Source organism: Dendrobates tinctorius, unplaced genomic scaffold (genome assembly GCF_039654945.1).
Source record: "Dendrobates tinctorius isolate UK_male_01 unplaced genomic scaffold, ASM3965494v1 ptg000011l, whole genome shotgun sequence".
Classification (NCBI taxonomy): domain Eukaryota; kingdom Metazoa; phylum Chordata; class Amphibia; order Anura; family Dendrobatidae; genus Dendrobates; species Dendrobates tinctorius.
Genome location: NW_027361679.1, coordinates 46,684,806 through 46,712,444, shown reverse-complemented (window position 1 = coordinate 46,712,444; position 27,639 = coordinate 46,684,806). Strand labels below are relative to the sequence as shown.

Sequence of the window (27,639 nt, the reverse complement as noted above, 5' to 3'; positions counted from 1 at the left end):
GCAACTTTTCCTCCAACAGGGACACAAGCTTGCATTTGTGGCATGTGAAGTTTGGCTTTTCCACTGGTAAGTCTGTGAACATATAGCAAGAAATGCAGCTCACCAAATGGCTCCTGGCCTCTTCCATCTTGAGATTTCTTAAAAACGATGAAAGATGAGCCAAAATCTCCTCAAGACTCTTCCCCTGGTTTTCCGATTTCCTCTTTTCAGCTGCAACGGCCAAAACCCAGTGATCGTTGAGCTCGCGGAGACTCTTCACTTATCCCAGAAGGCACTGGGAATATGCAAATGATCTCCTCAAGACTCTTCCCCTGGTTTTCCGATTTCCTCTTTTCAGCTGCAACGGCCAAAACCCAGTGATCGTTGAGCTCGCGGAGACTCTTCACTTATCCCAGAAGGCACTGGGAATATGCAAATGATCTCCTCAAGACTCTTCCCCTGAGCCATCTGAGCGCTATGTGACACGCTCGATGGCACAGCTGCCTGTGACCAAAGTGACGAGAGGATAATGGAGATTTTGAATCTCTGCGTACACTTTTGGACACTGGACACTTGTGGATTGTGTGCGGCCCACTGATATCTGAGCGCTATGTGACACGCTCGATGGCACAGCTGCCTGTGACCAAAGTGACGAGAGGATAATGGAGATTTTGAATCTCTGCGTACACTTTTGGACACTGGACACTTGTGGATTGTGTGCGGCCCACTGATATCTGAGCGCTATGTGACACGCTCGATGGCACAGCTGCCTGTGACCAAAGTGACGAGAGGATAATGGAGATTTTGAATCTCTGCGTACACTTTTGGACACTGGACACTTGTGGATTGTGTGCGGCCCACTGATATTTGAGCGCTATGTGACACGCTCGATGGCACAGCTGCCTGTGACCAAAGTGACGAGAGGATAATGGAGATTTTGAATCTCTGCGTACACTTTTGGACACTGGACACTTGTGGATTGTGTGCGGCCCACTGATATCTGAGCGCTATGTGACACGCTCGATGGCACAGCTGCCTGTGACCAAAGTGACGAGAGGATAATGGAGATTTTGAATCTCTGCGTACACTTTTGGACACTGGACACTTGTGGATTGTGTGCGGCCCACTGATATCTGAGCGCTATGTGACACGCTCGATGGCACAGCTGCCTGTGACCAAAGTGACGAGAGGATAATGGAGATTTTGAATCTCTGCGTACACTTTTGGACACTGGACACTTGTGGATTGTGTGAGGCCCACTGATATCTGAGCGCTATGTGACACGCTCGATGGCACAGCTGCCTGTGACCAAAGTGATGAGAGGATAATGGAAATTTTGAATCTCTGCGTACACTTTTGGACACTGGACACTTGTGGATTGTGTGCGGCCCACTGATATCTGAGCGCTATGTGACACGCTCGATGGCACAGCTGCCTGTGACCAAAGTGACGAGAGGATAATGGAGATTTTGAATCTCTGCGTACACTTTTGGACACTGGACACTTGTGGATTGTGTGCGGCCCACTGATATCTGAGCGCTATGTGACACGCTCGATGGCACAGCTGCCTGTGACCAAAGTGACGAGAGGATAAGGGAGATTGGATTGCTTTTAAAAAAGCAGTTTGTGGAGCAGTGGGTAAACAGCAATGCCAGCGTGTCAGGAAGCCTTAAAAGGCAGCCCAACAACCAACACCACTGATACACCACAATATAGCCTCCCCTTGCACTGCACACACAGTGACTTGTGTGTTGTGCAGGCCAAATCGCTAGCAGCAGAAGCAGTTTTTTTGTCTTCTTCCCTGCCTAACGCTCTCCCTACAGAATCAGCAACAACCTCTCCCTATACTAAGATAGGCAGAAGTAAGATGGCGGTCGGCGTACACGCCCTTTTATACCCCTTGTGACGCCCACCAAAGCAAGCCAATCACTTGCATGCCCTTCTGAAAGATGGTGGTGACCCGTGCCTATGTCATCACGTTGCCCACAGTGTCCGTGGATCCTGATTGGCTGAAAAAGAGTGCAAAACAAACTTTTGAAACGCGACTTTGGCGCGTAAGTCGCCGACCTCGTGGCCGACCTCATCCTAGGGTCGGGTTTCGTTTCATGAAACCCGACTTTGCCAAAAGTCGGCGACTTTTGAATTTTTTCGACCCGTTTCGCTCAACTCTAATTGTGCTGAGCTTAATCACGCGTCTTTTACTTTAACCTAGAGCTGGATTCACCATCTACACTGATTACTATTGCTCTGTCATATACTCCACACTTCTGCTGCGTTTGTCTGTGTGTTGACTAATGAAGGCCAGGAAACCTTCTCTGTGTGCTGCGCTGTATATGGTAGAGCCCAGAGTTGCTAGTCTCCTCCCAAAAGCCTGGAGTCAATTGACAATGTAGAGCTAGAGTTTGCAGAGGGGAGAACCGGTGAAAATGCAGAATACAAGACATATAAGGGTCAGAAATAGTCTGATTTCCCATGTACACACACTGCAGCGTATTCTGAAAAGTTACTTGAAAGTACAGTTACTATTCTCGACTCCACAATGGCAAGTTATTCTAGGTTTGAAAAAAAAAACTTGCATTTTCACACAATTCATAACTGGGGATGTAGCTCAGTGGTAGAGCGCACGCTTTGCATCTGTGAGGCATCTCCATGGCCAGCCTGCATGTATGTGCAAGGAACGCACTTCCTTTTGGTGGTCACTTTTTCTCACCCTTGTTCGCTTCCTGCAGCCGCTGTGTGAAGTAAATACGTGTGAGTGCTCCAGGCTTCGGGTACACTTTTGGGGATGTAGCTCAGTGGTAGAGCGCATGCTTCGCATGTATGAGGTCCTGGGTTCAATCCCCAGCATCTCTCACCTTTTTCAAATATGGCTAGACATCTTTGGCTAGCGCACCACTCAAGCTAAGTGTCAAGACTCGCAAGGAATCTCTGCCGCTTAAACTGTTTGCTTTGCCATGTCACTTGGCAGGACAAGGCTTTCTCGATTGCAAGGTCTTAACACTGCCTAAGCCACGGGCAACACTTTTTCCCACTCAGTAAAATGACTTGAATGGGAACTGGACATTCAACAAACTTGGCCAAAATCAATAGTACACGCAAATATAGGAGACTTTCGATTATATAGTCTCAAAGATATTTGCTTTTTTCACCACTTACCAGCCAAGGTTTGCTCTACCCCTGCCTCCTGTATTCACCATCCACTCTGAAAAAAGACAGCTCAACTTCATTGGGATCAAACCTAAACCTCCCACCAACACACCTTGACATTGGGTTGCACAGCTTTTTAGACTTTATGCTAATGATATAGGAGGCGGGAAGGTGAGAAAACTGGCAGAGGGACAATCAGAAGGATTGTGCTGAGCTTAATCACGCGTCTTTTACTTTAACCTAGAGCTGGATTCACCATCTACACTGATTACTATTGCTCTGTCATATACTCCACACTTCTGCTGTGTTTGTCTGTGTGTTGACTAATGAAGGCCAGGAAACCTTCTCTGTGTGCTGCGCTGTATATGGTAGAGCTCAGAGTTGCTAGTCTCCTCCCAAAAGCCTGGAGTCAATTGACAATGTAGAGCTAGAGTTTGCAGAGGGGAGAACCGGTGAAAATGCAGAATACAAGACATATAAGGGTCAAAAATAGTCTGATTTCCCATGTACATACACTGCAGCGTATTCTGAAAAGTTACTTGAAAGTACAGTTACTACTCTCGACTCCAAAATGGCAAATTATTCTAGGTTTGAAAAAAAAAAACTTGCATTTTCATACAGTTTGTAACTGGGGATGTATCTCAGTGGTAGAGTGCACGCTTTGCATGTGTGAGGTCCCGGGTTCAATCCCCGGCATCTCCATAGCCATCCTGCATGTATGTGCAAGGAACTTACTTCCTTTTGGTGGTCACTTTTTCTCACCCTTGTTCGCTTCCTGCAGCCGCTGTGTGAAGTAAATACGTGTGAGTGCTCCAGGCTTCCGGTATACTTTTGGGGATGTAGCTCAGTGGTAGAGCGCATGCTTCGCATGTATGAGGTCATGGCTTCAAAACCCAGCATCTCCAACCTTTTTCAAATATGGCTAGACATCTTTGGCTAGCGCACCACTCAAGCTAAGTGTCAAGACTCGCAAGGAATCTCTGCCGCTTAAACTGTTAGCTTTGCCATGTCACTTGGCAGGACAAGGCTTTCTCGATTGCAAGGTCTTAACACTGCCTAAGCCACGGGCAACACTTTTTCCCACTCAGTAAAATGACTTGAATGGGAACTGGACATTCAATAAACTTGGCCAAAATCAATAGTACAAGCAAATATAGAAGACTTTCGATTATATAGTCTCAAAGATATTTGCTTTTTTCACCACTTACCAGCCAAGGTTTGCTCTACCCCTGCCTCCTGTATTCACCATCCACTCTGAAAAAAGACAGCTCAACTTCATTGGCATCAAACCTAAACCTCCCACCAACACACCTTGACATTGGGTTGCACAGCTTTTTAGACTTTATGCTAATGATATAGGAGGCGGGAAGGTGAGAAAACTGGCAGAGGGACAATCAGAAGGATTGTGCTGAGTTTAATCACGCGTCTTTTACTTTAACCTAGAGCTGGATTCACCATGTACACTGATTACTATTGCTCTGTCATATACTCCACACTTCTGCTGCGTTTGTCTGTGTGTTGACTAATGAAGGCCAGGAAACCTTCTCTGTGTGCTGCGCTGTATATGGTAGAGCCCAGAGTTGCTAGTCTCCTCCCAAAAGCCTGGAGTCAATTGACAATGTAGAGCTAGAGTTTGCAGAGGGGAGAACCGGTGAAAATGCAGAATACAAGACATATAAGGGTCAGAAATAGTCTGATTTCCCATGTACACACACTGCAGCGTATTCTGAAAAGTTACTTGAAAGTACAGTTACTACTCTCGACTCCAAAATGGCAAATTATTCTAGGTTTGAAAAAAAAAAACTTGCATTTTCACACAGTTCGTAACTGGGGATGTAGCTCAGTGGTAGAGCGCACGCTTTGCATGTGTGAGGCCCCGGGTTCAATCCCCGGCATCTCCATAGCCATCCTGCATGTATGGTGGTCCTTTTGGTGGTCACTTTTTCTCACCCTTGTTCGCTTCCTGCAGCCGCTGTGTGAAGTAAATACGTGTGAGTGCTCCAGGTTTCCGGTACACTTTTGGGGATGTAGCTCACATGTATGAGGTCCTGAGTTCAATCCCCAGCATCTCCAACCTTTTTCTAATATGGCTAGACATCTTTGGCTAGTGCACCACTCAAGCTAAGTGTCAAGACTCGCAAGGAATCTCTGCTGCTTAAACTGTTTGCTTTGCCATGTCACTTGGCAGGACAAGGCTTTCTCGATTGCAAGGTCTTAACACTGCCTAAGCCACGGGCAACACTTTTTCCCACTCGGTAAAATGACTTGAATGGGAACTGGACATTCAACAAACTTGGCCAAAATCAATAGTACATGCAAATATAGGAGAATTTCGATTATATAGTCTCAAAGATATTTGCTTTTTTCACCACTTACCAGCCAAGGTTTGCTCTACCCCTGCCTCCTGTATTCACCATCCACTCTGAAAAAAGACAGCTCAACTTCATTGGGATCAAACCTAATCCTCCCACCAACACACCTTGACATTGGGTTGCACAGCTTTTTAGACTTTATGCTAATGATATAGGAGGCGGGAAGGTGAGAAAACTGGCAGAGGGACAATCAGAAGGATTGTGCTGAGCTTAATCACGCGTCTTTTACTTTAACCTAGAGCTGGATTCACATCTACACCTATTACTATTGCTCTGTCATATACTCCACACTTCTGCTAGGTTTGTCTGTGTGTTGACTAATGAAGGCCAGGAAACCTTCTCTGTGTGCTGCGCTGTATATGGTAGAGCCCAGAGTTGCTAGTCTCCTCCCAAAAGCCTGGAGTCAATTGACAATGTAGAGCTAGAGTTTGCAGAGGGGAGAACCGGTGAAAATGCAGAATACAAGACATATAAGGGTCAGAAATAGTCTGATTTCCCATGTACACACACTGCAGCGTATTCTGAAAAGTTACTTGAAAGTACAGTTACTACTCTCGACTCCAAAATGGCAAGTTATTCTATGTTTGAAAAAAAAAAACTTGCATTTTCACACAGTTCGTAACTGGGGATGTAGCTCAGTGGTAGAGCGCACGCTTTGCCTGTGTGAGGCCCCGGGTTCAATCCCTGGCATCTCCATGGCCAGCCTGCATGTATGTGCAAGGAACGCTATTCCTTTTGGTGGTCACTTTTTCTCACCCTTGTTCGCTTCCTGCAGCCGCTGTGTGAAGTAAATACGTGTGAGTGCTCCAGGCTTTCGGTACACTTTTGGGGATGTAGCTCAGTGGTAGAGCTCATGCTTCGCATGTATGAGGTCCTGGGTTCAATCCCCAGCATCTCCAACCTTTTTCAAATATGGCTAGACATCTTTGGCTAGCGCACCACTCAAGCTAAGTGTCAAGACTCGCACGGAATCTCTGCCGCTTAAACTGTTTGCTTTGCCATGTCACTTGGCAGGACAAGGCTTTCTCGATTGCAAGGTCTTAACACTGCCTAAGCCACGGGCAACACTTTTTCCCACTCAGTAAAATGACTTGAATGGGAACTGGACATTCAACAAACTTGGCCAAAATCAATAGTACAAGCAAATATAGAAGACTTTCGATTATATAGTCTCAAAGATATTTGCTTTTTTCACCACTTACCAGCCAAGGTTTGCTCTACCCCTGCCTCCTGTATTCACCATCCACTCTGAAAAAAGACAGCTCAACTTCATTGGCATCAAACCTAAACCTCCCACCAACACACCTTGACATTGGGTTGCACAGCTTTTTAGACTTTATGCTAATGATATAGGAGGCGGGAAGGTGAGAAAACTGGCAGAGGGACAATCAGAAGGATTGTGCTGAGTTTAATCACGCGTCTTTTACTTTAACCTAGAGCTGGATTCACCATGTACACTGATTACTATTGCTCTGTCATATACTCCACACTTCTGCTGCGTTTGTCTGTGTGTTGACTAATGAAGGCCAGGAAACCTTCTCTGTGTGCTGCGCTGTATATGGTAGAGCCCAGAGTTGCTAGTCTCCTCCCAAAAGCCTGGAGTCAATTGACAATGTAGAGCTAGAGTTTGCAGAGGGGAGAACCGGTGAAAATGCAGAATACAAGACATATAAGGGTCAGAAATAGTCTGATTTCCCATGTACACACACTGCAGCGTATTCTGAAAAGTTACTTGAAAGTACAGTTACTACTCTCGACTCCAAAATGGCAAGTTATTCTAGGTTTGAAAAAAAAACTTGCATTTTCACACAGTTCGTCACTGGGGATGTAGCTCAGTGGTAGAGCGCACGCTTTGCATGTGTGAGGCCCCGGGTTCAATCCCCGGCAGCCAGCGTGCATGTATGTGCAAGGAACGCACTTCCTTTTGGTGGTCACTTTTTCTCACCCTTGTTCGCTTCCTGCACCGCTGTGTGAAGTAAATACGTGTGAGTGCTCCAGGCTTCCGGTACACTTTTGGGGATGTAGCTCACATGTATGAGGTCCTGAGATCAATCCCCAGCATCTCCAACCTTTTTCTAATATGGCTAGACATCTTTGGCTAGCGCACCACTCAAGCTCAGTGTCAAGACTTGCAAGGAATCTCTGCCGCTTAAACTGTTTGCTTTGCCATGTCACTTGGCAGGACAAGGCTTTCTCGATTGCAAGGTCTTAACACTGCCTAAGACACTGATTACTATTGCTCTGTCATATACTCCACACTTCTGCTGCGTTTGTCTGTGTGTTGACTAATGAAGGCCAGGAAACCTTCTCTGTGTGCTGCGCTGTATATGGTAGAGCCCAGAGGTGCTAGTCTCCTCCCAAAAGCCTGGAGTCAATTGACAATGTAGAGCTAGAGTTTGCAGAGGGGAGAACCGGTGAAAATGCAGAATACAAGATATATAAGGGTCAGAAATAGTCTGATTTCCCATGTACACACACTGCAGCGTATTCTGAAAAGTTACTTGAAAGTACAGTTACTACTCTCGACTCCAAAATGGCAAGTTATTCTAGGTTTGAAAAAAAAAAACTTGCATTTTCACATAGTTCGTAACTGGGGATGTAGCTCAGTGGTAGAGCGCACGCTTTGCATGTGTGAGGCCCCGGGTTCAATCCCGGGCATCTCCATAGCCAGCCTGCATGTATGTGCAAGGGACGCACTTCCTTTTGGTAGTCACTTTTTCTCACCCTTGTTCGCTTCCTGCAGCCGCTGTGTGAAGTAAATACGTGTGAGTGCTCCAGGCTTCCGGTACACTTTTGGGGATGTAGCTCAGTGATAGAGCACATGCTTCGCATGTTTGAGTTCCTGGGTTCAATCCCCAGCATCTCCAACCTTTTTCAAATATGGCTAGACATCTTTGGCTAGCGCACCACTCAAGCTAAGTGTCAAGACTCGCAAGGAATCTCTGCCGCTTAAACTGTTTGCTTTGCCATGTCACTTGGCAGGACAAGGCTTTCTTGATTGCAAGGTCTTAACACTGCCTAAGCCACGGGCAACACTTTTTCCCACTGAGTAAAATGACTTGAATGGGAACTGGACATTCAACAAACTTGGCCAAAATCAATAGTACACGCAAATAAAGGAGACTTTCGATTATATAGTCTCAAAGATATTTGCTTTTTTCACCACTTACCAGCCAAGGTTTGCTCTACCCCTGCCTCCTGTATTCACCATCCACTCTGAAAAAAGACAGCTCAACTTCATTGGGATCAAACCTAAACCTCCCACCAACACACCTTGACATTGGGTTGCACAGCTTTTTAGACTTTATGCTAATGATATAGGAGGCGGGAAGGTGAGAAAACTGGCAGAGGGACAATCAGAAGGATTGTGCTGAGCTTAATCACGCGTCTTTTACTTTAACCTAGAGCTGGATTCACCATCTACACTGATTACTATTGCTCTGTCATATACTCCACACTTCTGCTGCGTTTGTCTGTGTGTTGACTAATGAAGGCCAGGAAACCTTCTCTGTGTGCTGCGCTGTATATGGTAGAGCCCAGAGTTGCTAGTCTCCTCCCAAAAGCCTGGAGTCAATTGACAATGTAGAGCTAGAGTTTGCAGAGGGGAGAAACGGTGAAAATGCAGAATACAAGACATATAAGGGTCAGAAATAGTCTGATTTCCCATGTACACACACTGCAGCGTATTCTGAAAAGTTACTTGAAAGTACAGTTACTACTCTCGACTCCAAAATGGCAAGTTATTCTAGGTTTGAAAAAAAAACTTGCATTTTCACATAGTTCATAGCTGGGGATGTAGCTCAGTGGTAGAGCGCACGCTTTGCATGTGTGAGGCCCCGGGTTCAATCCCCGGCATCTCCTTAGCCACCCTGCATGTATGTGCAAGGGCCGCACTTCCTTTTGGTGGTCACTTTTTCTCACCCTTGTTCGCTTCCTGCATCCGCTGTGTGAAGTAAATACGTGTGAGTGCTCCAGGCTTCCGGTACACTTTTGGGGATGTAGCTCAGTGGTAGAGCACATGTTTCGCATGTTTGAGTTCCTGGGTTCAATCCTCAGCATCTCCAACCTTTTTCAAATATGGCTAGACATCTTTGGCTAGCGCACCACTCAAGCTAAGTGTCAAGACTCGCAAAGAATCTCTGCCGCTTAAACTGTTTGCTTTGCCATGTCACTTGGCAGGACAAGGCTTTCTCGATTGCAAGGTCTTAACACTTCCTAAGCCACGGGCAACACTTTTTCCCACTCAGTAAAATGACTTGAATGGGAACTGGACATTCAACAAACTTGGCCAAAATCAATAGTACACGCAAATATAGAAGACTTTCGATTATATAGTCTCAAAGATATTTGCTTTTTTCACCACTTACCAGCCAAGGTTTGCTCTACCCCTGCCTCCTGTATTCACCATCCACTCTGAAAAAAGACAGCTCAACTTCATTGGGATCAAACCTAAACCTCCCACCAACACACCTTGAAATTTGGGTTGCACAGCTTTTTAGACTTTATGCTAATGATATAGGAGGCGGGAAGGTCAGAAAACTGGCAGAGGGACAATCAGAAGGATTGTGCTTAGCTTAATCACGCGTCTTTTACTTTAACCTAGAGCTGGATTCACCATCTACACTGATTACTATTGCTCTGTCATATACTCCACACTTCTGCTGCGTTTGTCTGTGTGTTGACTAATGAAGGCCAGGAAACCTTCTCTGTGTGCTGCGCTGTATATGGTAGAGCCCAGAGTTGCTAGTCTCCTCCCAAAAGCCTGGAGTCAATTGACAATGTAGAGCTAGAGTTTGCAGAGGGGAGAACCGGTGAAAATGCAGAATACAAGACATATAAGGGTCAGAAATAGTCTGATCTCCCATGTACACACTGCAGCGTATTCTGAAAAGTTACTTGAAAGTACAGTTACTACTCTCGACTCCAAAATGGCAAGTTATTCTAGGTTTGAAAAAAAAAAACTTGCATTTTCACACAGTTCGTAACTGGGGATGTAGCTCAGTGGTAGAGCGCACGCTTTGCATGTGTGAGGCCCCGGCATCTCTATGGCCAGCCTGCATGTATGTGCAAGGAACGCTATTCCTTTTGGTGGTCACTTTTTCTCACCCTTGTTCACTTCCTGCAGCCGCTGTGTGAAGTAAATACGTGTGAGTGCTCCAGGCTCCCGGTACACTTTTGGGGATGTAGCTCAGTGGTAGAGCGCATGCTTCGCATGTTTGAGGTCCTGGGTTCACTCCCCAGCATCTCCAACCTTTTTCAAATATGGCTAGACATCCTTGGCTAGCGCACCACTCAAGCTAAGTGTCAAGACTCGCAAGGAATCTCTGCCGCTTAAACTGTTTGCTTTGCCATGTCACTTGGCAGGACAAGGCTTTCTCGATTGCAAGGTCTTAACACTGCCTAAGCCACGGGCAACACTTTTTCCCACTCAGTAAAATGACTTGAATGGGAACTGGACATTCAACAAACTTGGCCAAAATCAATAGTACAAGCAAATATAGAAGACTATCGATTATATAGTCTCAAAGATATTTGCTTTTTTCACCACTTACCAGTCAAGGTTTGCTCTACCCCTGCCTCCTGTATTCACCATCCACTCTGAAAAAAGACAGCTCAACTTCATCAAACCTAAACCTCCCACCAACACACCTTGACATTGGGTTGCACAGCTTTTTAGACTTTATGCTAATGATATTGGAGGCTGGAAGGTGAGAAAACTGGCAGAGGGACAATCAGAAGGATTGTGCTGAGTTTAATCACACGTCTTTTACTTTAACCTAGAGCTGGATTCACCATCTACACTGATTACTATTGCTCTGTCATATACTCCACACTTCTGCTGCGTTTGTCTGTGTGTTGATTAATGAAGGCCAGGAAACCTTCTCTGTGTGCTGCGCTGTATATGGTAGAGCCCAGAGTTGCTAGTCTCCTCCCAAAAGCCTGGAGTCAATTGACAATGTAGAGCTAGAGTTTGCAGAGGGGAGAACCGGTGAAAATGCAGAATACAAAACATATAAGGGTCAGAAATAGTCTGATTTCCCATGTACACACACTGCAGCGTATTCTGAAAAGTTAATTGAAAGTACAGTTACTACTCTCGACTCCAAAATGGCAAATTATTCTAGGTTTGAAAAAAAAAAACTTGCATTTTCACACAGTTCGTAACTGGGGATGTAGCTCAGTGGTAGAGCGCACGCTTTGCATGTGTGAGGCCCCGGGTTCAATCCCCGGCATCTCCATGGCCACCCTGCATGTATGTGCAAGGAACGCACTTCGTTTTGGTGGTCACTTTTTCTCACCCTTGTTCGCTTCCTGCAGCCGCTGTATGAAGTAAATACGTGTGAGTGCTCCAGGCTTCCGGTACACTTTTGGGGATGTAGCTCACATGTATGAGGTCCTGAGTTCAATCCCCAGCATCTCCAACCTTTTTCAAATATGGCTAGACATCTTTGGCTAGCGCACCACTCAAGCTAAGTGTCAAGACTCGCAAGGAATCTCTGCCGCTTAAACTGTTTGCTTTGCCATGTCACTTGGCAGGACAAGGCTTTCTCGATTGCAAGGTCTTAACACTGCCTAAGCCACGGGCAACACTTTTTCCCACTCAGTAAAATGACTTGAATGGGAACTGGACATTCAACAAACTTGGCCAAAATCAATAGTACATGCAAATAAAGGAGACTTTCGATTATATAGTCTCAAAGATATTTGCTTTTTTCACCACTTACCAGCCAAGGTTTGCTCTACCCCTTCCTCCTGTATTCACCATCCACTCTGAAAAAAGACAGCTCAACTTCATTGGGATCAAACTTAAACCTCCCACCAACACACCTTGACATTGGTTGGCACAGCTTTTTAGACTTTATGCTAATGATATAGGAGGCGGGAAGGTGAGAAAACTGGCAGAGGGACAATCAGAAGGATTGTGCTGAGCTTAATCACGCGTCTTTTACTTTAACCTAGAGCTGGATTCACCATCTACACTGATTACTATTGCTCTGTCATATACTCCACACTTCTGCTGCGTTTGTCTGTGTGTTGACTAATGAAGGCCAGGAAACCTTCTCTGTGTGCTGCGCTGTATATGGTAGAGCCCAGAGTTGCTAGTCTCCTCCCAAAAGCCTGGAGTCAATTGACAATGTAGAGCTAGAGTTTGCAGAGGGGAGAACCGGTGAAAATGCAGAATACAAGACATATAAGGGTCAGAAATAGTCTGATTTCCCATGTACACACACTGCAGCGTATTCTGAAAAGTTACTTGAAAGTACAGTTACTACTCTCGACTCCAAAATAGCAAGTTATTCTAGGTTTGAAAAAAAAACTTGCATTTTCACACAGTTCATACCTGGGGATGTAGCTCAGTGGTAGAGCGCACGCTTTGCATGTGTGAGGCCCCGTGTTCAATCCCCGGCATCTCCAGAGCCAGCCTGCATGTATGTGCAAGGGCCTTTTGGTGGTCACTTTTTCTCACCCTTGTTCGCTTCCTGCAGCCGCTGTGTGAAGTAAATACGTGTGAGTGCTCCAGGCTTCCGGTACACTTTTGGGGATGTAGCTCAGTGGTAGAGCACATGCTTCGCATGTTTGAGTTCCTGGGTTCAATCCCCAGCATCTCCAACCTTTTTCAAATATGGCTAGACATCTTTGGCTAGCGCACCACTCAAGCTAAGTGTCAAGACTCGCAAGGAATCTCCGCCGCTTAAACTGTTTGCTTTGCCATGTCACTTGGCAGGACAAGGCTTTCTCGATTGCAAGGTCTTAACACTGCCTAAGCCACGGGCAACACTTTTTCCCACTCAGTAAAATGACTTGAATGGGAACTGGACATTCAACAAACTTGGCCAAAATCAATAGTACACGCAAATATAGAAGACTTTCGATTATATAGTCTCAAAGATATTTGCTTTTTTCACCACTTACCAGCCAAGGTTTGCTCTACCCCTGCCTCCTGTATTCACCATCCACTCTGAAAAAAGACAGCTCAACTTCATTGGGATCAAACCTAAACCTCCCACCAACACACCTTGAAATTTGGGTTGCACAGCTTTTTAGACTTTATGATAATGATATAGGAGGCAGGAAGGTGAGAAAACTGGCAGAGGGACAATCAGAAGGATTGTGCTTAGCTTAATCACGCGTCTTTTACTTTAACCTAGAGCTGGATTCACCATCTACACTGATTACTATTGCTCTGTCATATACTCCACACTTCTGCTGCGTTTGTCTGTGTGTTGACTAATGAAGGCCAGGAAACCTTCTCTGTGTGCTGCGCTGTATATGGTAGAGCCCAGAGTTGCTAGTCTCCTCCCAAAAGCCTGGAGTCAATTGACAATGTAGAGCTAGAGTTTGCAGAGGGGAGAACCGGTGAAAATGCAGAATACAAGACATATAAGGGTCAGAAATAGTCTGATTTCCCATGTACACACACTGCAGCGTATTCTGAAAAGTTACTTGAAAGTACAGTTACTACTCTCGACTCCAAAATGGCAAGTTATTCTAGGTTTGAAAAAAAAAACTTGCATTTTCACACAGTTTGTAACTGGGGATGTAGCTCAGTGGTAGAGCGCACGCTTTGCATGTGTGAGGCCCCGTGTTCAATCCCCGGCATCTCCATGGCCATCCTGCATGTATGTGCAAGGAACGCACTTACTTTTGGAGGTCACTTTTTCTCACCCTTGTTCGCTTCCTGCAGCCGCTGTGTGAAGTAAATACGTGTGAGTGCTCCAGGCTTCCGGTACACTTTTGGGGATGTAGCTCACATGTATGAGGTCCTGATTTCAATCCCCACCATCTCCAACCTTTTTCAAATATGGCTAGACATCTTTGGCTAGCGCACCACTCAAGCTAAGTGTCAAGACTCGCAAGGAATGTCTGCCGCTTAAACTGTTTGCTTTGCCATGTCACTTGGCAGGACAAGGCTTTCTCGATTGCAAGGTCTTAACACTGCCTAAGCCATGGGCAACACTTTTTCCCACTCAGTAAAATGACTTGAATGGGAACTGGACATTCAACAAACTTGGCCAAAATCAATAGTACACGCAAATATAGGAGACTTTCGATTATATAGTCTCAAAGATATTTGCTTTTTTCACCACTTACCAGCCAAGGTTTGCTCTACCCCTGCCTCCTGTATTCACCATCCACTCTGAAAAAAGACAGCTCAACTTCATTGGGATCAAACCTAAACCTCCCACCAACACACCTTGACATTGGGTTGCACAGCTTTTTAGACTTTATGCTAATGATATAGGAGGCGGGAAGGTGAGAAAACTGGCAGAGGGACAATCAGAAGGATTGTGCTGAGCTTAATCACGCGTCTTTTACTTTAACCTAGAGCTGGATTCACCATCTACACTGATTAATATTGCTCTGTCATATACTCCACACTTCTGCTGCGTTTGTCTGTGTGTTGACTAGTGAAGGCCAGGAAACCTTCTCTGTGTGCTGCGCTGTATGTGGTAGAGCCCAGAGTTGCTAGTCTCCTCCCAAAAGCCTGGAGTCAATTGACAATGTAGAGCTAGAGTTTGCAGAGGGGAGAACCGGTGAAAATGCAGAATTCAAGACATATAAGGGTCAGAAATAGTCTGATTTCCCATGTACACACACTGCAGCGTATTCTGAAAAGTTACTTGAAAGTACAGTTACTACTCTCGACTCCAAAATGGCAAGTTATTCTAGGTTTGAAAAAAAAAAACTTGCATTTTCACACAGTTCGTAACTGGTGTCGGGATCCCTCAGATTACTCTTTCATCTGAAGGACCGATGTTCTTAGGTGTGAAGCACCATATGTCTCTAATCATTTGCTCCGTCGAGAAGAACTACACAGACACCAGCTGTATAATACCACTCGGGATGCCTCTCAAGACGCCTCTGGCTTATCAGTTAGGCTTCCGTCTTTTATAGTAAAGAATTTAAACATTTTACAGACATGCGCAGTACAAATGATTTTACAACTTGTTTTCGACAAAGAAAGTCATTTAGGCGATAAAGCAGAGGTATTTGACCTTGGTTCACAAGGGAGATGTCTGAGACATCTCCTCGAAGAACAGATAAGGTTTTAAACAAGAGAATGCAACATAGACAGAACTCAATTTAACTCCTTCAGTTCCTATCATTCCCCCCTTTGACATCTTCATTTTCCACAATCTGGAACACTGGATCCTGCAACAACAGCGGATAGTGGCTCGTTCACCAGGTACTATCCCAGGCCGACGGGTTGCCCAAGGGAGACAGGTCTTCTACCTTCTCCATCCCCCAGATACTGAAGCCACGTCCATCATTGCAAGAGTACGCTCCTTCATGCCAGAAATGAGATGTCAATCTAGGACTCAAAGGAATAATAGTTAAATTCTTGTTGTTTACAGTCAAACTTCCTTATCTTTTTCTACATCTTTTCTTGCATACAGAGATACACCAAAAAACAAGTTTCAATAGCACATATATTACGAAGATACAAACAACAATACGTAATAGACTTAGTATAATCCCAGTTATCCAGCCTCCAATACCCTTAAACCAATTAGCTGGATTAAGAAAGGAGAATGTATCTGACCACCAACTATCCTTAGTATGATCATTGTCTTTATCGTACTGATCTCTAAGTTTTTGAACATCCTCTATTTTCAATTTTAACTTTATAATGCTGTTGGGATCTATAAAATGACAGCAAGCTGGTCCGATGACTTGACACATACCTCCTTGCGCTGCAGTTAAATAATCTAATACTATGGTATGCTGATTAGTGGCTATGATGAGCTGATTTTGGACAGCAACGTTGGTGTTCAATATATCCAATATATCCCATATTTGGTCATCTAAGTAATCTGTAGCCCTGACTAATTTATCCCACATTTGAGTAATCATAGGATAAATAAAAATAGAGCTGACAATTTTATTAGCCACACTCATCTGCACTATATGTGGTCTCCCAGAGAGGCGACGTGTATTGTCAGCAGCTCTTTTGTACAACGTGTGTTTAGGTATGCTCTGAGTATTCAACTGGTCATTCGAAATAACAAAGGTAGCTAGAGTCAAACGACCCAGAGTACAAGCACCTTTTACCCCTACTGGCAACCATTTATATGCATTGTCTCCACATACCCAGTACATGTCACTAGGTAGGTCCCATAGGGCTGAATGTTGTAATACCAGTCTATGAACTAAATCTATGAACGCAGATACATTCTGAAGCATGCACCAAGGTGAAAATTGTCCTAAAGGACTACAATACCCTACATCGGGATTTCCACAGGTGGGAGTTCCTTTCTCATATCCAGATGACTCGTTGCAAGGTATATTACCTGAAATATTAAAACAAGTTTCATTATTGCCCTGGGGAAATAAATTGGAATACTCCCAGGACGTGTTATGCAACCTTCTTTCTAGCAGTATTGGTTTGAAGGCATCAGTAGAGTGGGAAGTTACATTAAAACTAACTTGTAGGCCATACATTGGAATTTGCCCCAGGTAGGTTAATCGAGTTCTATTCCTGGGTACCCAAGCCCCCCCTTTATATGCCAGATATTGAAGGTATGTATTACTTCCTGAAAGATTACCCTGCCACCAAGGGTATCCTACCCATCCCACAATAGGTATACCAACAGTTGTGTTCCATAGCTTCACATTATTTGTGGCATTATTAGCAAGTGTATCAGAACAACTGGTCCAGGCAAATAATTCCTCGGGTGGCACAGGAATAACAAGGAACGGAATACTAGTGGCTGATACTGGTGAATGTGTGCAGATCCAGCAAATGATTTGACCAATCATTCAGTAATTTTTCATGATGTTGTATAAACTTATTATTCAAGGACATTGGAGAATTTAGATTGTCCCACGCAGCTACCATTGTTACAGATAATGCAACAAAACCAAACCAAAACATTATGCACTCTTATGCTTTGTTAACTCCTGTGGCTAGTTTGCAATGCGATGCGTGGATCCAGGTTGGTTGTCCTTCCAACTTAACAGAAGTAGGCGTTGTTAGGAGTACTTGGTAAGGTCCTTGATATCGGGGTTCAAGGGTCTTTCTGGAGTGTTTCTTGACATATACGTAATCACCAGGTTGTAGACAATGAGTTCCTTCCACACTATCTGGATCTGGAATGGAAGAGAAAACTAGAGAATGCATTTGAGTTAAATGCTTTTGCAACTGGATTACATAACTTGTCAAATTATCCACATTGAGTGTTAAGACCTGTGGGTAGTACAACCCTGTGTTCGGTGGTCTTCCAAACAGTATCTCGAAGGGTGACAGTTTAGCTTTCCCCGTGGGTGTGTACCTTACTGAGAATAATGCTAATGGGAGACACTCTGGCCATGGTTTATGGGTTTGTTCCATGGTTTTCTGTATTTTCAATTTCAGTGTCCCGTTCATTCTTTCTACCTTCCCTGAACTCTGTGGGTGGTAGGGTGTATGAAATGCCTGTTCTACACCTATCATTTGCATGACATTTTGCATTACCTCAGCAGTAAAGTGTGTACCTCTGTCTGATTCAATTGTTTCAGGGACACCGAATCGTGGTACTAGTTCCATCACCAGTTTCTTTGCAGTGGCTCGAGCTGTAGCCGTTTTCACCGGGTAGGCCTCTGGCCATCCAGAGAAGAGATCTACACATACTAGGATATTTGCATACACTCCTACCTTGGTAGCTGTATGTCGTCAATCTGCCGTCTCTGAAACGGGTAGAGAGGCCTAGGTGTCGCTTTCTTAGGGACTTTTACTGTTTTACCTGGGTTGTGCTGTGCACAGATGAGGCATGATTGTACAAGTTTCGCGGCTGCGCAACTGAAGCCAGGAGCGATCCAGAAGGCATCTACCATGGCACACATGTGACTTTTTGAGGTGTGATTGGGGCCATGTGCTGCTTGCGCCATGATTGGGAACAGGGACTTTGGTGGGCACATTTTATCCTTATTCTCCCATACTCCATTTGAGTTCAGCTCAGCTCCCAGTCTCCCCCGGTGTACCTTCTCTGTTTGGGCAGCCTTTTGCTGGAGGGATTTCAGGACATCTAGACCCAATGTGGCTGGAATACGCTGACTCCCCGCCACTGTCCACTGCTCTCTCTAGGCCGCCTTGTGCTATTTTAGCAGCCTCGTTCGCCCTTCTATTGCCCTCTACCTCCACGGAGTCACCTTTGTGTGTGCTTTTACCTTGACAATGCCAACCTGGACTGGTAACATCAATGCCTCCATCAATTGTTTCACCAGCTCTGCATTTTTAATGGGCTTCGAATCTGTGAAAATATTAGCGACTTTACCTGCAGCGGCTCTACACGCCTCAGTGAGTGCCTTCAACTCTGCCTCCTGCGCCGACATGTGAGGAGAGAGTGGTTCCGCTCGGATTACCTCATGTGAGGATACTACTGCATATCCAGTGTAGAATCGTCCATCCTGGTGGTATCTGGGGCCATCTACAAAAAAGAAACTCAAAGTCTGCATTAGGAACAGGTTTTTCATGAATGTGTGCAAACCCAACTGTCTCCTGACTCATCAGTTCTATGCAGACATGTTCATGCGTCATGTCAAAGTATCCTTCCTCACTTGCCAATACGGTCACCAATTCCCCCTTTTCTGAATCCACAGGCAGGAGGGTGGCTGGATTCAGAACGTTACATCTTTTGAGGAGTGACATACTCAGGAATTAGTAGAGCACACTCAAGTCGGAGCTGTCTGGCCATAGACAGATGTTTTGGTTGAACTTGTAGGAGTATGGCATGGATCGTCAGTGTCATCTCACATGCCTTTCCTATTACGTCTCCACTTTTTTCCTTGTGCTCCAGCATACATGACAGGTCGTTTTATTGTCCTTGTTTGCTCAATTTCTTTAGCTACCTTAAGGAGGTCTTTCGGATCTACATGTCTCCATTCAGGTCTGGCTGTCTGTACTGCGTCTCGTAAGTCTTTGTTCATACCGTCAATGAATGCATTCACCAGTATTCTAACATCAAGTGGGTTTATGCAAATGTACCCCATGTCTGCCCATTTCAGCTGTAACCGTCCAAGGTATATCTCTACTCTCTCTCCTCTTTGCTGTGTCACATTAGTCAGGAGTACTCCACTGCAGCCCATTGTCTTAGTGACTCACAGTACGTCTCCCCAGATCGTGCAGATTTATCATCCATGCCCCAAGCCTGATTCTTTGTCACATCTGTGTGTCTTAATTATATGATCTAGTGCGTCACCTGCCTTTAAACTCATCAACCTCTCTAGGTCTGCCCAGGTACACTTATATGTCTGCTGTACTTCCTTTATGTGTCTGTAAAACGGGAATGGTTGGTCTTCAGGGGCAGGCAGCTGCTTCAGCAAAGCTAGCTGGTCAGAGGGGCTCCAGGGATAATACACCTGCATCTTTCTTATTCTAGTCACACTTCTAGGTCCTGATGGGGTTGGCCGTCTGATGTCTACTGTCAGCTTACTCCTCAAGGGCCAATGTCCCACTACCCACTATCCACACTATTATGTCAGCTTCTTATGATCTTGTCTGGATAGGATTTAGTGCAATTCTCTTAGGTCAGTAGCACAGGTCACACAAGTAGCTATTCAGTCTGGGTTTGTCTGAGTCTGACCACAGTGTTTACAAGTCCATCTGTTTTGTCTGGGTCTCTGGTTACACTTTGTCAATCAAACATTCATAATACACCTTCCACACTGCTGCACATTCTCAAGCATCATTTATTCACTTGCTATTTTCTTCCCTTGTCTGTGCCTTTTTGTACATCCAAACATTCACACTCTGGTATTTTTGCCTTTTTCAATATTTGTCCCACTTGTTTTACTGCTTCCTTCCTTCTCTGTCTCTTGTAATTTGACACAATTTGCTATACAAATCAATCACACAACTAGAAGCAGGTTCAAACACATTAATGACCAAGCAATCACTTACAATTCCCTTCTAAATTAGGCACCATATCTTACTTTTAACTTCCAATCTTCAATTAAGTACTGTTGCTTTAAAATGCACAAATCTTTCAGCGTGTACCTTACAGATAGAATTACAGAGAATTTTGAGCACAGCTCACACTCAGCAGAGATAAGAGCGAAGGGAGAAGAAAAACTACGCAGCTCCATCCTTCACCCCTCCCGTCAGAATGCAGCGTCGTCCTTCACAGAATTCTGTAGTTCTTTAGACTTATCAAAATCAATTTCTACAAAGAAACTCAAAATCACGGGATTTCACTGTAAGGGCAGATAACTGTATAATGAGATTAACCATGCCTTGCCCTTTTTCTGGCCAAATGCATTCAGGAAACTTTACAATGTAATGCCACATATAACACGAACTATATCATTGCTCAATTCATTCAGTCTCAGATGTAGATTTGAAATATCTATAACGCATCTGTCCGGGATTCCACCACAACTAGAAAGGTCACAAATCTCTTGACACAAAAATGATGTGTGATGATTCATTCATACGTGCTCATTCACTGATTTTTTTTTTTTTTTTACTCAATTACTCATCTCTCATCTTATTCAGAGGTTCTCATAGACATATATACAAGGATTCACACAGCCTGCCTATCTTGCACTTTGGATTTGATTAATACTTTTTCCAGGTTCTTTGCTGCACTACTTCCATATCTATCCTCAATTATATCACATAACCGATTTCCTTCTTCAGGTGTCTTTCCCTGACTGTTTCCCATTTTATCTTTTATTCTTATCCTGTCTCTCTTGTTGTCTTCCTGTTAGTCCCCTGCCTTAGGTGGTGTATTGGGTAAGCTCAAGACTAGGCTCTACTATACCTCGTTACCTTCTTCCTAAGGTGCTAACAGGCTAAATGGAGTGTCTGTTCCTCGGTGTACTACGTGTTTCGTGTACTTATATGCTATGTAGCATCCGAACAGAAATACTCCCACAACACACAGGATTGTAAATAAAGTGTCCATCTATCGGGGTTCTTCAGTCATATCCTGTCACAGGCTCATTTCACGGTCCTGTGCTCATTCGGTCACACTCTTATCTGTCACAAGGTTTATTCGTAAAGGGTGTTGATTTAAGCTTAGGCGGTGACCTCCCCGAAAGGACGCTGTCACATGACCCAGTTAGGCAATATCACCACTCTTTGAACGAATACCTACTGTGCAGCTTATTTTTCTACTTTTCACAACCTTTCAAATCAAGGCAGTCACTCAACAACCTCCTCTATTCCTAGTGCGGAATCGTCTATTGTGAAAAACTTGTCCGTCCGGGCTGCGCAGTATGAACTGTTCACCCAGCCTTATATTCCGTAATGTCAGACCTCTCCCATTTTGATTTGCATCAGCTCTTTTTCTAAAAATAGCTGTGCACACACAGAACCTACAGTAACCTCTCATTCGAGCAGAAATTACATATGCGTGTCACACCCGATTTCCTCAGAGTTCTTATATGGACCTGATTTTACGGCCCCCTCCTCTACTAGATTCCCCTTTATACGGACCTTAGTTATAATGATAGATTATGAAGAGCAGAGAAGAGAAAAATTGATCTCTTACCTGGCCAGGTGTTTAGGTCTGCTGTTCACAATTTCATCAGTAACTGGAGTGGTCTGTAGATCGGGTAGTCTTGGAGAGGTGCCTATATCAGGTCCCTGTTTCGGGCGCCAGGAAACTGTCGGGATCCCTCAGATTACTCTTTCATCTGAAGGACCGATGTTCTTAGGTGTGAAGCACCATATGTCTCTAATCAATTGCTCCGTCGAGAAGGATAACACAGACACGGCTGTATGATACCACTCGGGATGCCTCTCAAGACGCCTCTGGCTTATCAGTTAGGCTTCCGTCTTTTATAGTAAAGAATTTAAACATTTTACAGACATGTGCAGTACAAATGATTTTACAACTTGTTTTCGACAAAGAAAGTCATTTAGGCGATAAAGCAGAGGTATTTGACCTTGGTTCACAAGGGAGATGTCTGAGACATCTCCTCGAAGAACAGATAAGGTTTTAAACAAGAGAATGCAACATAGACAGAACTCAATTTAACTCCATCAGTTCCTATCACTGGGGATGTAGCTCAGTGGTAGAGCGCACGCTTTGCATGTGTGAGGCCCCGGGTTCAATCCCCGGCATCTCCATGGCCAGCCTGCATGTATGTGCAAGGAACGCACTTCCTTTTGGTGGTCACTTTTTCTCACCCCTGTTTGCTTCCTGCAGCCGCTGTGTGAAGTAAATACGTGTGAGTGCTCCAGGCTTCCGGTACACTTTTGGGGATGTAGCTCAGTGGTAGAGCACATGCTTCGCATGTTTGAGTTCCTGGGATCAATCCCCAGCATCTCCAACCTTTTTCAAATATGGCTAGACATCTTTGGCTAGCGCACCACTCAAGCTAAGTGTCAAGACTCGCAAGGAATGTCTGCCGCTTAAACTGTTTGCTTTGCCATGACAGTTGGCAGGACAAGGCTTTCTCGATTGCAAGGTCTTAACACTGCCTAAGCCACGGGCAACACTTTTTCCCACTCAGTAAAATGATTTGAATGGGAACTGGACATTCAACAAACTTGGCCAAAATCAATAGTACACGCAAATATAGGAGAATTTCGATTATATAGTCTCAAAGATATTTGCTTTTTTCACCACTTACCAGCCAAGGTTTGCTCTACCCCTGCCTCCTGTATTCACCATCCACTCTGAAAAAAGACAGCTCAACTTCATTGGCATCAAACCTAAACCTCCCACCAACACACCTTGACATTGGGTTGCACAGCTTTTTAGACTTTATGCTAATGATATAGGAGGCGGGAAGGTGAGAAAACTGGCAGAGGGACAATCAGAAGGATTGTGCTGAGCTTAATCACGCGTCTTTTACTTTAACCTAGAGCTGGATTCACCATCTACACTGATTACTATTGCTCTGTCATATACTCCACACTTCTGCTGCGTTTGTCTGTGTGTTGACTAATGAAGGCCAGGAAACCTTCTCTGTGTGCTGCGCTGTATATGGTAGAGCCCAGAGTTGCTAGTCTCCTCCCAAAAGCCTGGAGTCAATTGACAATGTAGAGCTAGAGTTTGCAGAGGGGAGAACCGGTGAAAATGCAGAATACAAGACATATAAGGGTCAGAAATAGTCTGATTTCCCATGTACACACACTGCAGCGTATTCTGAAAAGTTACTTGAAAGTACAGTTACTACTCTCGACTCCAAAATGGCAAGTTATTCTAGGTTTGAAAAAAAAAAACTTGCATTTTCACACAGTTCGTAATTGGGGATGTAGCTCAGTGGTAGAGCGCACGCTTTGCATGTGTGAGGCCCTGGGTTCAATCCCCGGCATCTCCATGGCCAGCCTGCATGTATGTGCAAGGAACGCTATTCCTTTTGGTGGTCACTTTTTCTCACCCTTGTTCGCTTCCTGCAGCCGCTGTGTGAAGTAAATACGTGTGAGTGCTCCAGGCTCCCGGTACACTTTTGGGGATGTAGCTCAGTGGTAGAGCGCATGCTTCGCATGTATGAGGTCCTGGGTTCAATCCCCAGCATCTGCAACCTTTTTCAAATATGGCTAGACATCTTTGGCTAGCGCACCACTCAAGCTAAGTGTCAAGACTCGCACGGAATCTCTGCCGCTTAAACTGTTTGCTTTGCCATGTCACTTGGCAGGACAAGGCTTTCTCGATTGCAAGGTCTTAACACTGCCTAAGCCACGGGCAACACTTTTTCCCACTCAGTAAAATGACTTGAATGGGAACTGGACATTCAACAAACTTGGCCAAAATCAATAGTACAAGCAAATATAGAAGACTTTCGATTATATAGTCTCAAAGATATTTGCTTTTTTCACCACTTACCAGCCAAGGTTTGCTCTACCCCTGCCTCCTGTATTCACCATCCACTCTGAAAAAAGACAGCTCAACTTCATTGGCATCAAACCTAAACCTCCCACCAACACACCTTGACATTGGGTTGCACAGCTTTTTAGACTTTATGCTAATGATATAGGAGGAGGGAAGGTGAGAAAACTGGCAGAGGGACAATCAGAAGGATTGTGCTGAGCTTAATCACGCGTCTTTTACTTTAACCTAGAGCTGGATTCACCATCTACACTGATTACTATTGCTCTGTCATATACTCCACACTTCTGCTGCGTTTGTCTGTGTGTTGACTAATGAAGGCCAGGAAACCTTCTCTGTGTGCTGCGCTGTATATGGTAGAGCCCAGAGTTGCTAGTCTCCTCCCAAAAGCCTGGAGTCAATTGACAATGTAGAGCTAGAGTTTGCAGAGGGGAGAAACGGTGAAAATGCAGAATACAAGACATATAAGGGTCAGAAATAGTCTGATTTCCCATGTACACACACTGCAGCGTATTCTGAAAAGTTACTTGAAAGTACAGTTACTACTCTCGACTCCAAAATGGCAAGTTATTCTAGGTTTGAAAAAAAAACTTGCATTTTCACACAGTTCATACCTGGGGATGTAGCTCAGTGGTAGAGCGCACGCTTTGCGTGTGTGAGGCCCCGGGTTCAATCCCCGGCATCTCCATAGCCAGCCTGCATGTATGTGCAAGGGCCGCACTTGCTTTTGGTGGTCACTTTTTCTCACCCTTGTTCGCTTCCTGCAGCCGCTGTGTGAAGTAAATACGTGTGAGTGCTCCAGGCTTCCGGTACACTTTTGGGGATGTAGTTCAGTGGTAGAGCACATGTTTCACATGTTTGAGTTCCTGGGTTCAATCCCCAGCATCTCCAACCTTTTTCAAATATGGCTAGACATCTTTGGCTAGCGCACCACTCAAGCTAAGTGTCAAGACTCGCAAGGAATCTCTGCCGCTTAAACTGTTTGCTTTGCCATATCACTTGGCAGGACAAGGCTTTCTCGATTGCAAGGTCTTAATACTTCCTAAGCCACGGGCAACACTTTTTCCCACTCAGTAAAATGACTTGAATGGGAACTGGACATTCAACAAACTTGGCCAAAATCAATAGTACACGCAAATATAGGAGACTTTCGATTATATAGTCTCAAAGATATTTGCTTTTTTCACCACTTACCAGCCAAGGTTTGCTCTACCCCTGCCTCCTGTATTCACCATCCCCTCTGAAAAAAGACAGCTCAACTTCATTGGGATCAAACCTAAACCTCCCACCAACACACCTTGAAATTTGGGTTGCACAGCTTTTTAGACTTTATGCTAATGATATAGGAGGCAGGAAGGTGAGAAAACTGTCAGAGGGACAATCAGAAGGATTGTGCTTAGCTTAATCACGCGTCTTTTACTTTAACCTAGAGCTGGATTCACCATCTACACTGATTACTATTGCTCTGTCATATACTCCACACTTCTGCTGCGTTTGTCTGTGTGTTGACTAATGAAGGCCAGGAAACCTTCTCTGTGTGCTGCGCTGTATATGGTAGAGCCCAGAGTTGCTAGTCTCCTCCCAAAAGCCTGGAGTCAATTGACAATGTAGAGCTAGAGTTTGCAGAGGGGAGAATCGGTGAAAATGCAGAATACAAGACATATAAGGGTCAGAAATAGTCTGATTTCCCATGTACACACACTGCAGCGTATTCTGAAAAGTTACTTGAAAGTACAGTTACTACTCTCGACTCCAAAATGGCAAGTTATTCTAGGTTTGAAAAAAAAAAACTTGCATTTTCACACAGTTCGTAACTGGGGATGTAGCTCAGTGGTAGAGCGCACGCTTTGCATGTGTGAGGCCCCGGCATCTCTATGGCCAGCCTGCATGTATGTGCAAGGAACGCTATTCCTTTTGGTGGTCACTTTTTCTCACCCTTGTTCGCTTCCTGCAGCCGCTGTGTGAAGTAAATACGTGTGAGTGCTCCAGGCTCCTGGTACACTTTTGGGGATGTAGCTCAGTGGTAGAGCGCATGTTTGAGGTCCTGGGTTCACTCCCCAGCATCTCCAACCTTTTTCAAATATGGCTAGACATCTTTGGCTAGCGCACCACTCAAGCTAAGTGTCAAGACTCGCAAGGAATCTCTGCCGCTTAAACTGTTTGCTTTGCCATGTCACTTGGCAGGACAAGGCTTTCTCGATTGCAAGGTCTTAACACTGCCTAAGCCACGGGCAACACTTTTTCCCACTCAGTAAAATGACTTGAATGGGAACTGGACATTCAACAAACTTGGCCAAAATCAATAGTACACGCAAATAAAGGAGACTTTCGATTATATAGTCTCAAAGATATTTGCTTTTTTCACCACTTACCAGCCAAGGTTTGCTCTACCCCTGCCTCCTGTATTCACCATCCACTCTGAAAAAAGACAGCTCAACTTCATTGGGATCAAACCTAAACCTCCCACCAACACACCTTGACATTGGGTTGCACAGCTTTTTAGACTTTATGCTAATGATATAGGAGGCGGGAAGGTGAGAAAACTGGCAGAGGGACAATCAGAAGGATTGTGCTGAGCTTAATCACGCGTCTTTTACTTTAACCTAGAGCTGGATTCACCATCTACACTGATTACTATTGCTCTGTCATATACTCCATACTTCTGCTGCGTTTGTCTGTGTGTTGACTAATGAAGGCCAGGAAACCTTCTCTGTGTGCTGCGCTGTATATGGTAGAGCCCAGAGTTGCTAGTCTCCTCCCAAAAGCCTGGAGTCAATTGACAATGTAGAGCTAGAGTTTGCAGAGGGGAGAAACGGTGAAAATGCAGAATACAAGACATATAAGGGTCAGAAATAGTCTGATTTCCCATGTACACACACTGCAGCGTATTCTGAAATGTTACTTGAAAGTACAGTTACTACTCTCGACTCCAAAATGGCAAGTTATTCTAGGTTTGAAAAAAACAACTTGCATTTTCACACAGTTCGTAACTGGGGATGTAGCTCAGTGGTATAGCGCACGCTTTGCATGTGTGAGGCCCCGGGTTCAATCCCTGGCATCTCCATGGCCATCCTTCATGTATGTGCAAGGATCATACTTCCTTTTGGTGGTCACTTTTTCTCACCCTTGTTCGCTTCTTGCATCCGTTGTGTGAAGTAAATACGTGTGAGTGCTCCAGGCTTCTGGTACACTTTTGGGGATGTAGCTCAGTGGTAGAGCGCATGCTTCGCATGTATGAGGTCCTGGGTTCAATACCCAGCATCTCCAACCTTTTTCAAATATGGCTAGACATCTTTGGCTAGCGCACCACTCAAGCTAAGTGTCAAGACTCGCAAGGAATCTCTGCCGCTTAAACTGTTTGCTTTGCCATGTCACTT

The 27,639-nt window shown here is 44.7% G+C and overlaps 23 non-coding genes across 23 annotated transcripts; all 23 read left to right on the top strand.

Moving 5' to 3' along the window:
* The first annotated feature begins 2,760 nt into the window (after positions 1-2,760).
* On the top strand, positions 2,761-2,833 carry TRNAA-CGC (transfer RNA alanine (anticodon CGC)). Its single transcript has one exon. It is a non-coding gene; the product is annotated as a tRNA-Ala (tRNA).
* A 923-nt stretch (positions 2,834-3,756) lies between these two features.
* TRNAA-UGC (transfer RNA alanine (anticodon UGC)) lies at positions 3,757-3,828 on the top strand. Its single transcript has one exon. It is a non-coding gene; the product is annotated as a tRNA-Ala (tRNA).
* A 131-nt stretch (positions 3,829-3,959) lies between these two features.
* On the top strand, positions 3,960-4,031 carry TRNAA-CGC (transfer RNA alanine (anticodon CGC)). The gene has a single exon. It is a non-coding gene; the product is annotated as a tRNA-Ala (tRNA).
* Positions 4,032-4,955: 924 nt separating this feature from the next.
* TRNAA-UGC (transfer RNA alanine (anticodon UGC)) lies at positions 4,956-5,027 on the top strand. The gene has a single exon. It is a non-coding gene; the product is annotated as a tRNA-Ala (tRNA).
* A 1,095-nt stretch (positions 5,028-6,122) lies between these two features.
* TRNAA-UGC (transfer RNA alanine (anticodon UGC)) lies at positions 6,123-6,194 on the top strand. The gene has a single exon. It is a non-coding gene; the product is annotated as a tRNA-Ala (tRNA).
* Positions 6,195-6,325: 131 nt separating this feature from the next.
* TRNAA-CGC (transfer RNA alanine (anticodon CGC)) lies at positions 6,326-6,397 on the top strand. The gene has a single exon. It is a non-coding gene; the product is annotated as a tRNA-Ala (tRNA).
* A 923-nt stretch (positions 6,398-7,320) lies between these two features.
* On the top strand, positions 7,321-7,389 carry TRNAA-UGC (transfer RNA alanine (anticodon UGC)). Its single transcript has one exon. It is a non-coding gene; the product is annotated as a tRNA-Ala (tRNA).
* Positions 7,390-8,090: 701 nt separating this feature from the next.
* On the top strand, positions 8,091-8,162 carry TRNAA-UGC (transfer RNA alanine (anticodon UGC)). The gene has a single exon. It is a non-coding gene; the product is annotated as a tRNA-Ala (tRNA).
* A 131-nt stretch (positions 8,163-8,293) lies between these two features.
* Positions 8,294-8,365, top strand: TRNAA-CGC (transfer RNA alanine (anticodon CGC)). The gene has a single exon. It is a non-coding gene; the product is annotated as a tRNA-Ala (tRNA).
* Positions 8,366-9,287: 922 nt separating this feature from the next.
* On the top strand, positions 9,288-9,359 carry TRNAA-UGC (transfer RNA alanine (anticodon UGC)). The gene has a single exon. It is a non-coding gene; the product is annotated as a tRNA-Ala (tRNA).
* Positions 9,360-9,490: 131 nt separating this feature from the next.
* Positions 9,491-9,562, top strand: TRNAA-CGC (transfer RNA alanine (anticodon CGC)). Its single transcript has one exon. It is a non-coding gene; the product is annotated as a tRNA-Ala (tRNA).
* A 1,113-nt stretch (positions 9,563-10,675) lies between these two features.
* TRNAA-CGC (transfer RNA alanine (anticodon CGC)) lies at positions 10,676-10,747 on the top strand. The gene has a single exon. It is a non-coding gene; the product is annotated as a tRNA-Ala (tRNA).
* Positions 10,748-11,665: 918 nt separating this feature from the next.
* TRNAA-UGC (transfer RNA alanine (anticodon UGC)) lies at positions 11,666-11,737 on the top strand. The gene has a single exon. It is a non-coding gene; the product is annotated as a tRNA-Ala (tRNA).
* A 1,105-nt stretch (positions 11,738-12,842) lies between these two features.
* On the top strand, positions 12,843-12,914 carry TRNAA-UGC (transfer RNA alanine (anticodon UGC)). The gene has a single exon. It is a non-coding gene; the product is annotated as a tRNA-Ala (tRNA).
* A 123-nt stretch (positions 12,915-13,037) lies between these two features.
* TRNAA-CGC (transfer RNA alanine (anticodon CGC)) lies at positions 13,038-13,109 on the top strand. Its single transcript has one exon. It is a non-coding gene; the product is annotated as a tRNA-Ala (tRNA).
* Positions 13,110-14,033: 924 nt separating this feature from the next.
* Positions 14,034-14,105, top strand: TRNAA-UGC (transfer RNA alanine (anticodon UGC)). The gene has a single exon. It is a non-coding gene; the product is annotated as a tRNA-Ala (tRNA).
* An 8,377-nt stretch (positions 14,106-22,482) lies between these two features.
* On the top strand, positions 22,483-22,554 carry TRNAA-UGC (transfer RNA alanine (anticodon UGC)). The gene has a single exon. It is a non-coding gene; the product is annotated as a tRNA-Ala (tRNA).
* A 131-nt stretch (positions 22,555-22,685) lies between these two features.
* Positions 22,686-22,757, top strand: TRNAA-CGC (transfer RNA alanine (anticodon CGC)). Its single transcript has one exon. It is a non-coding gene; the product is annotated as a tRNA-Ala (tRNA).
* A 924-nt stretch (positions 22,758-23,681) lies between these two features.
* Positions 23,682-23,753, top strand: TRNAA-UGC (transfer RNA alanine (anticodon UGC)). Its single transcript has one exon. It is a non-coding gene; the product is annotated as a tRNA-Ala (tRNA).
* A 131-nt stretch (positions 23,754-23,884) lies between these two features.
* TRNAA-CGC (transfer RNA alanine (anticodon CGC)) lies at positions 23,885-23,956 on the top strand. The gene has a single exon. It is a non-coding gene; the product is annotated as a tRNA-Ala (tRNA).
* A 922-nt stretch (positions 23,957-24,878) lies between these two features.
* On the top strand, positions 24,879-24,950 carry TRNAA-UGC (transfer RNA alanine (anticodon UGC)). Its single transcript has one exon. It is a non-coding gene; the product is annotated as a tRNA-Ala (tRNA).
* Positions 24,951-27,254: 2,304 nt separating this feature from the next.
* TRNAA-UGC (transfer RNA alanine (anticodon UGC)) lies at positions 27,255-27,326 on the top strand. Its single transcript has one exon. It is a non-coding gene; the product is annotated as a tRNA-Ala (tRNA).
* A 131-nt stretch (positions 27,327-27,457) lies between these two features.
* Positions 27,458-27,529, top strand: TRNAA-CGC (transfer RNA alanine (anticodon CGC)). The gene has a single exon. It is a non-coding gene; the product is annotated as a tRNA-Ala (tRNA).
* Positions 27,530-27,639: the final 110 nt, after the last annotated feature.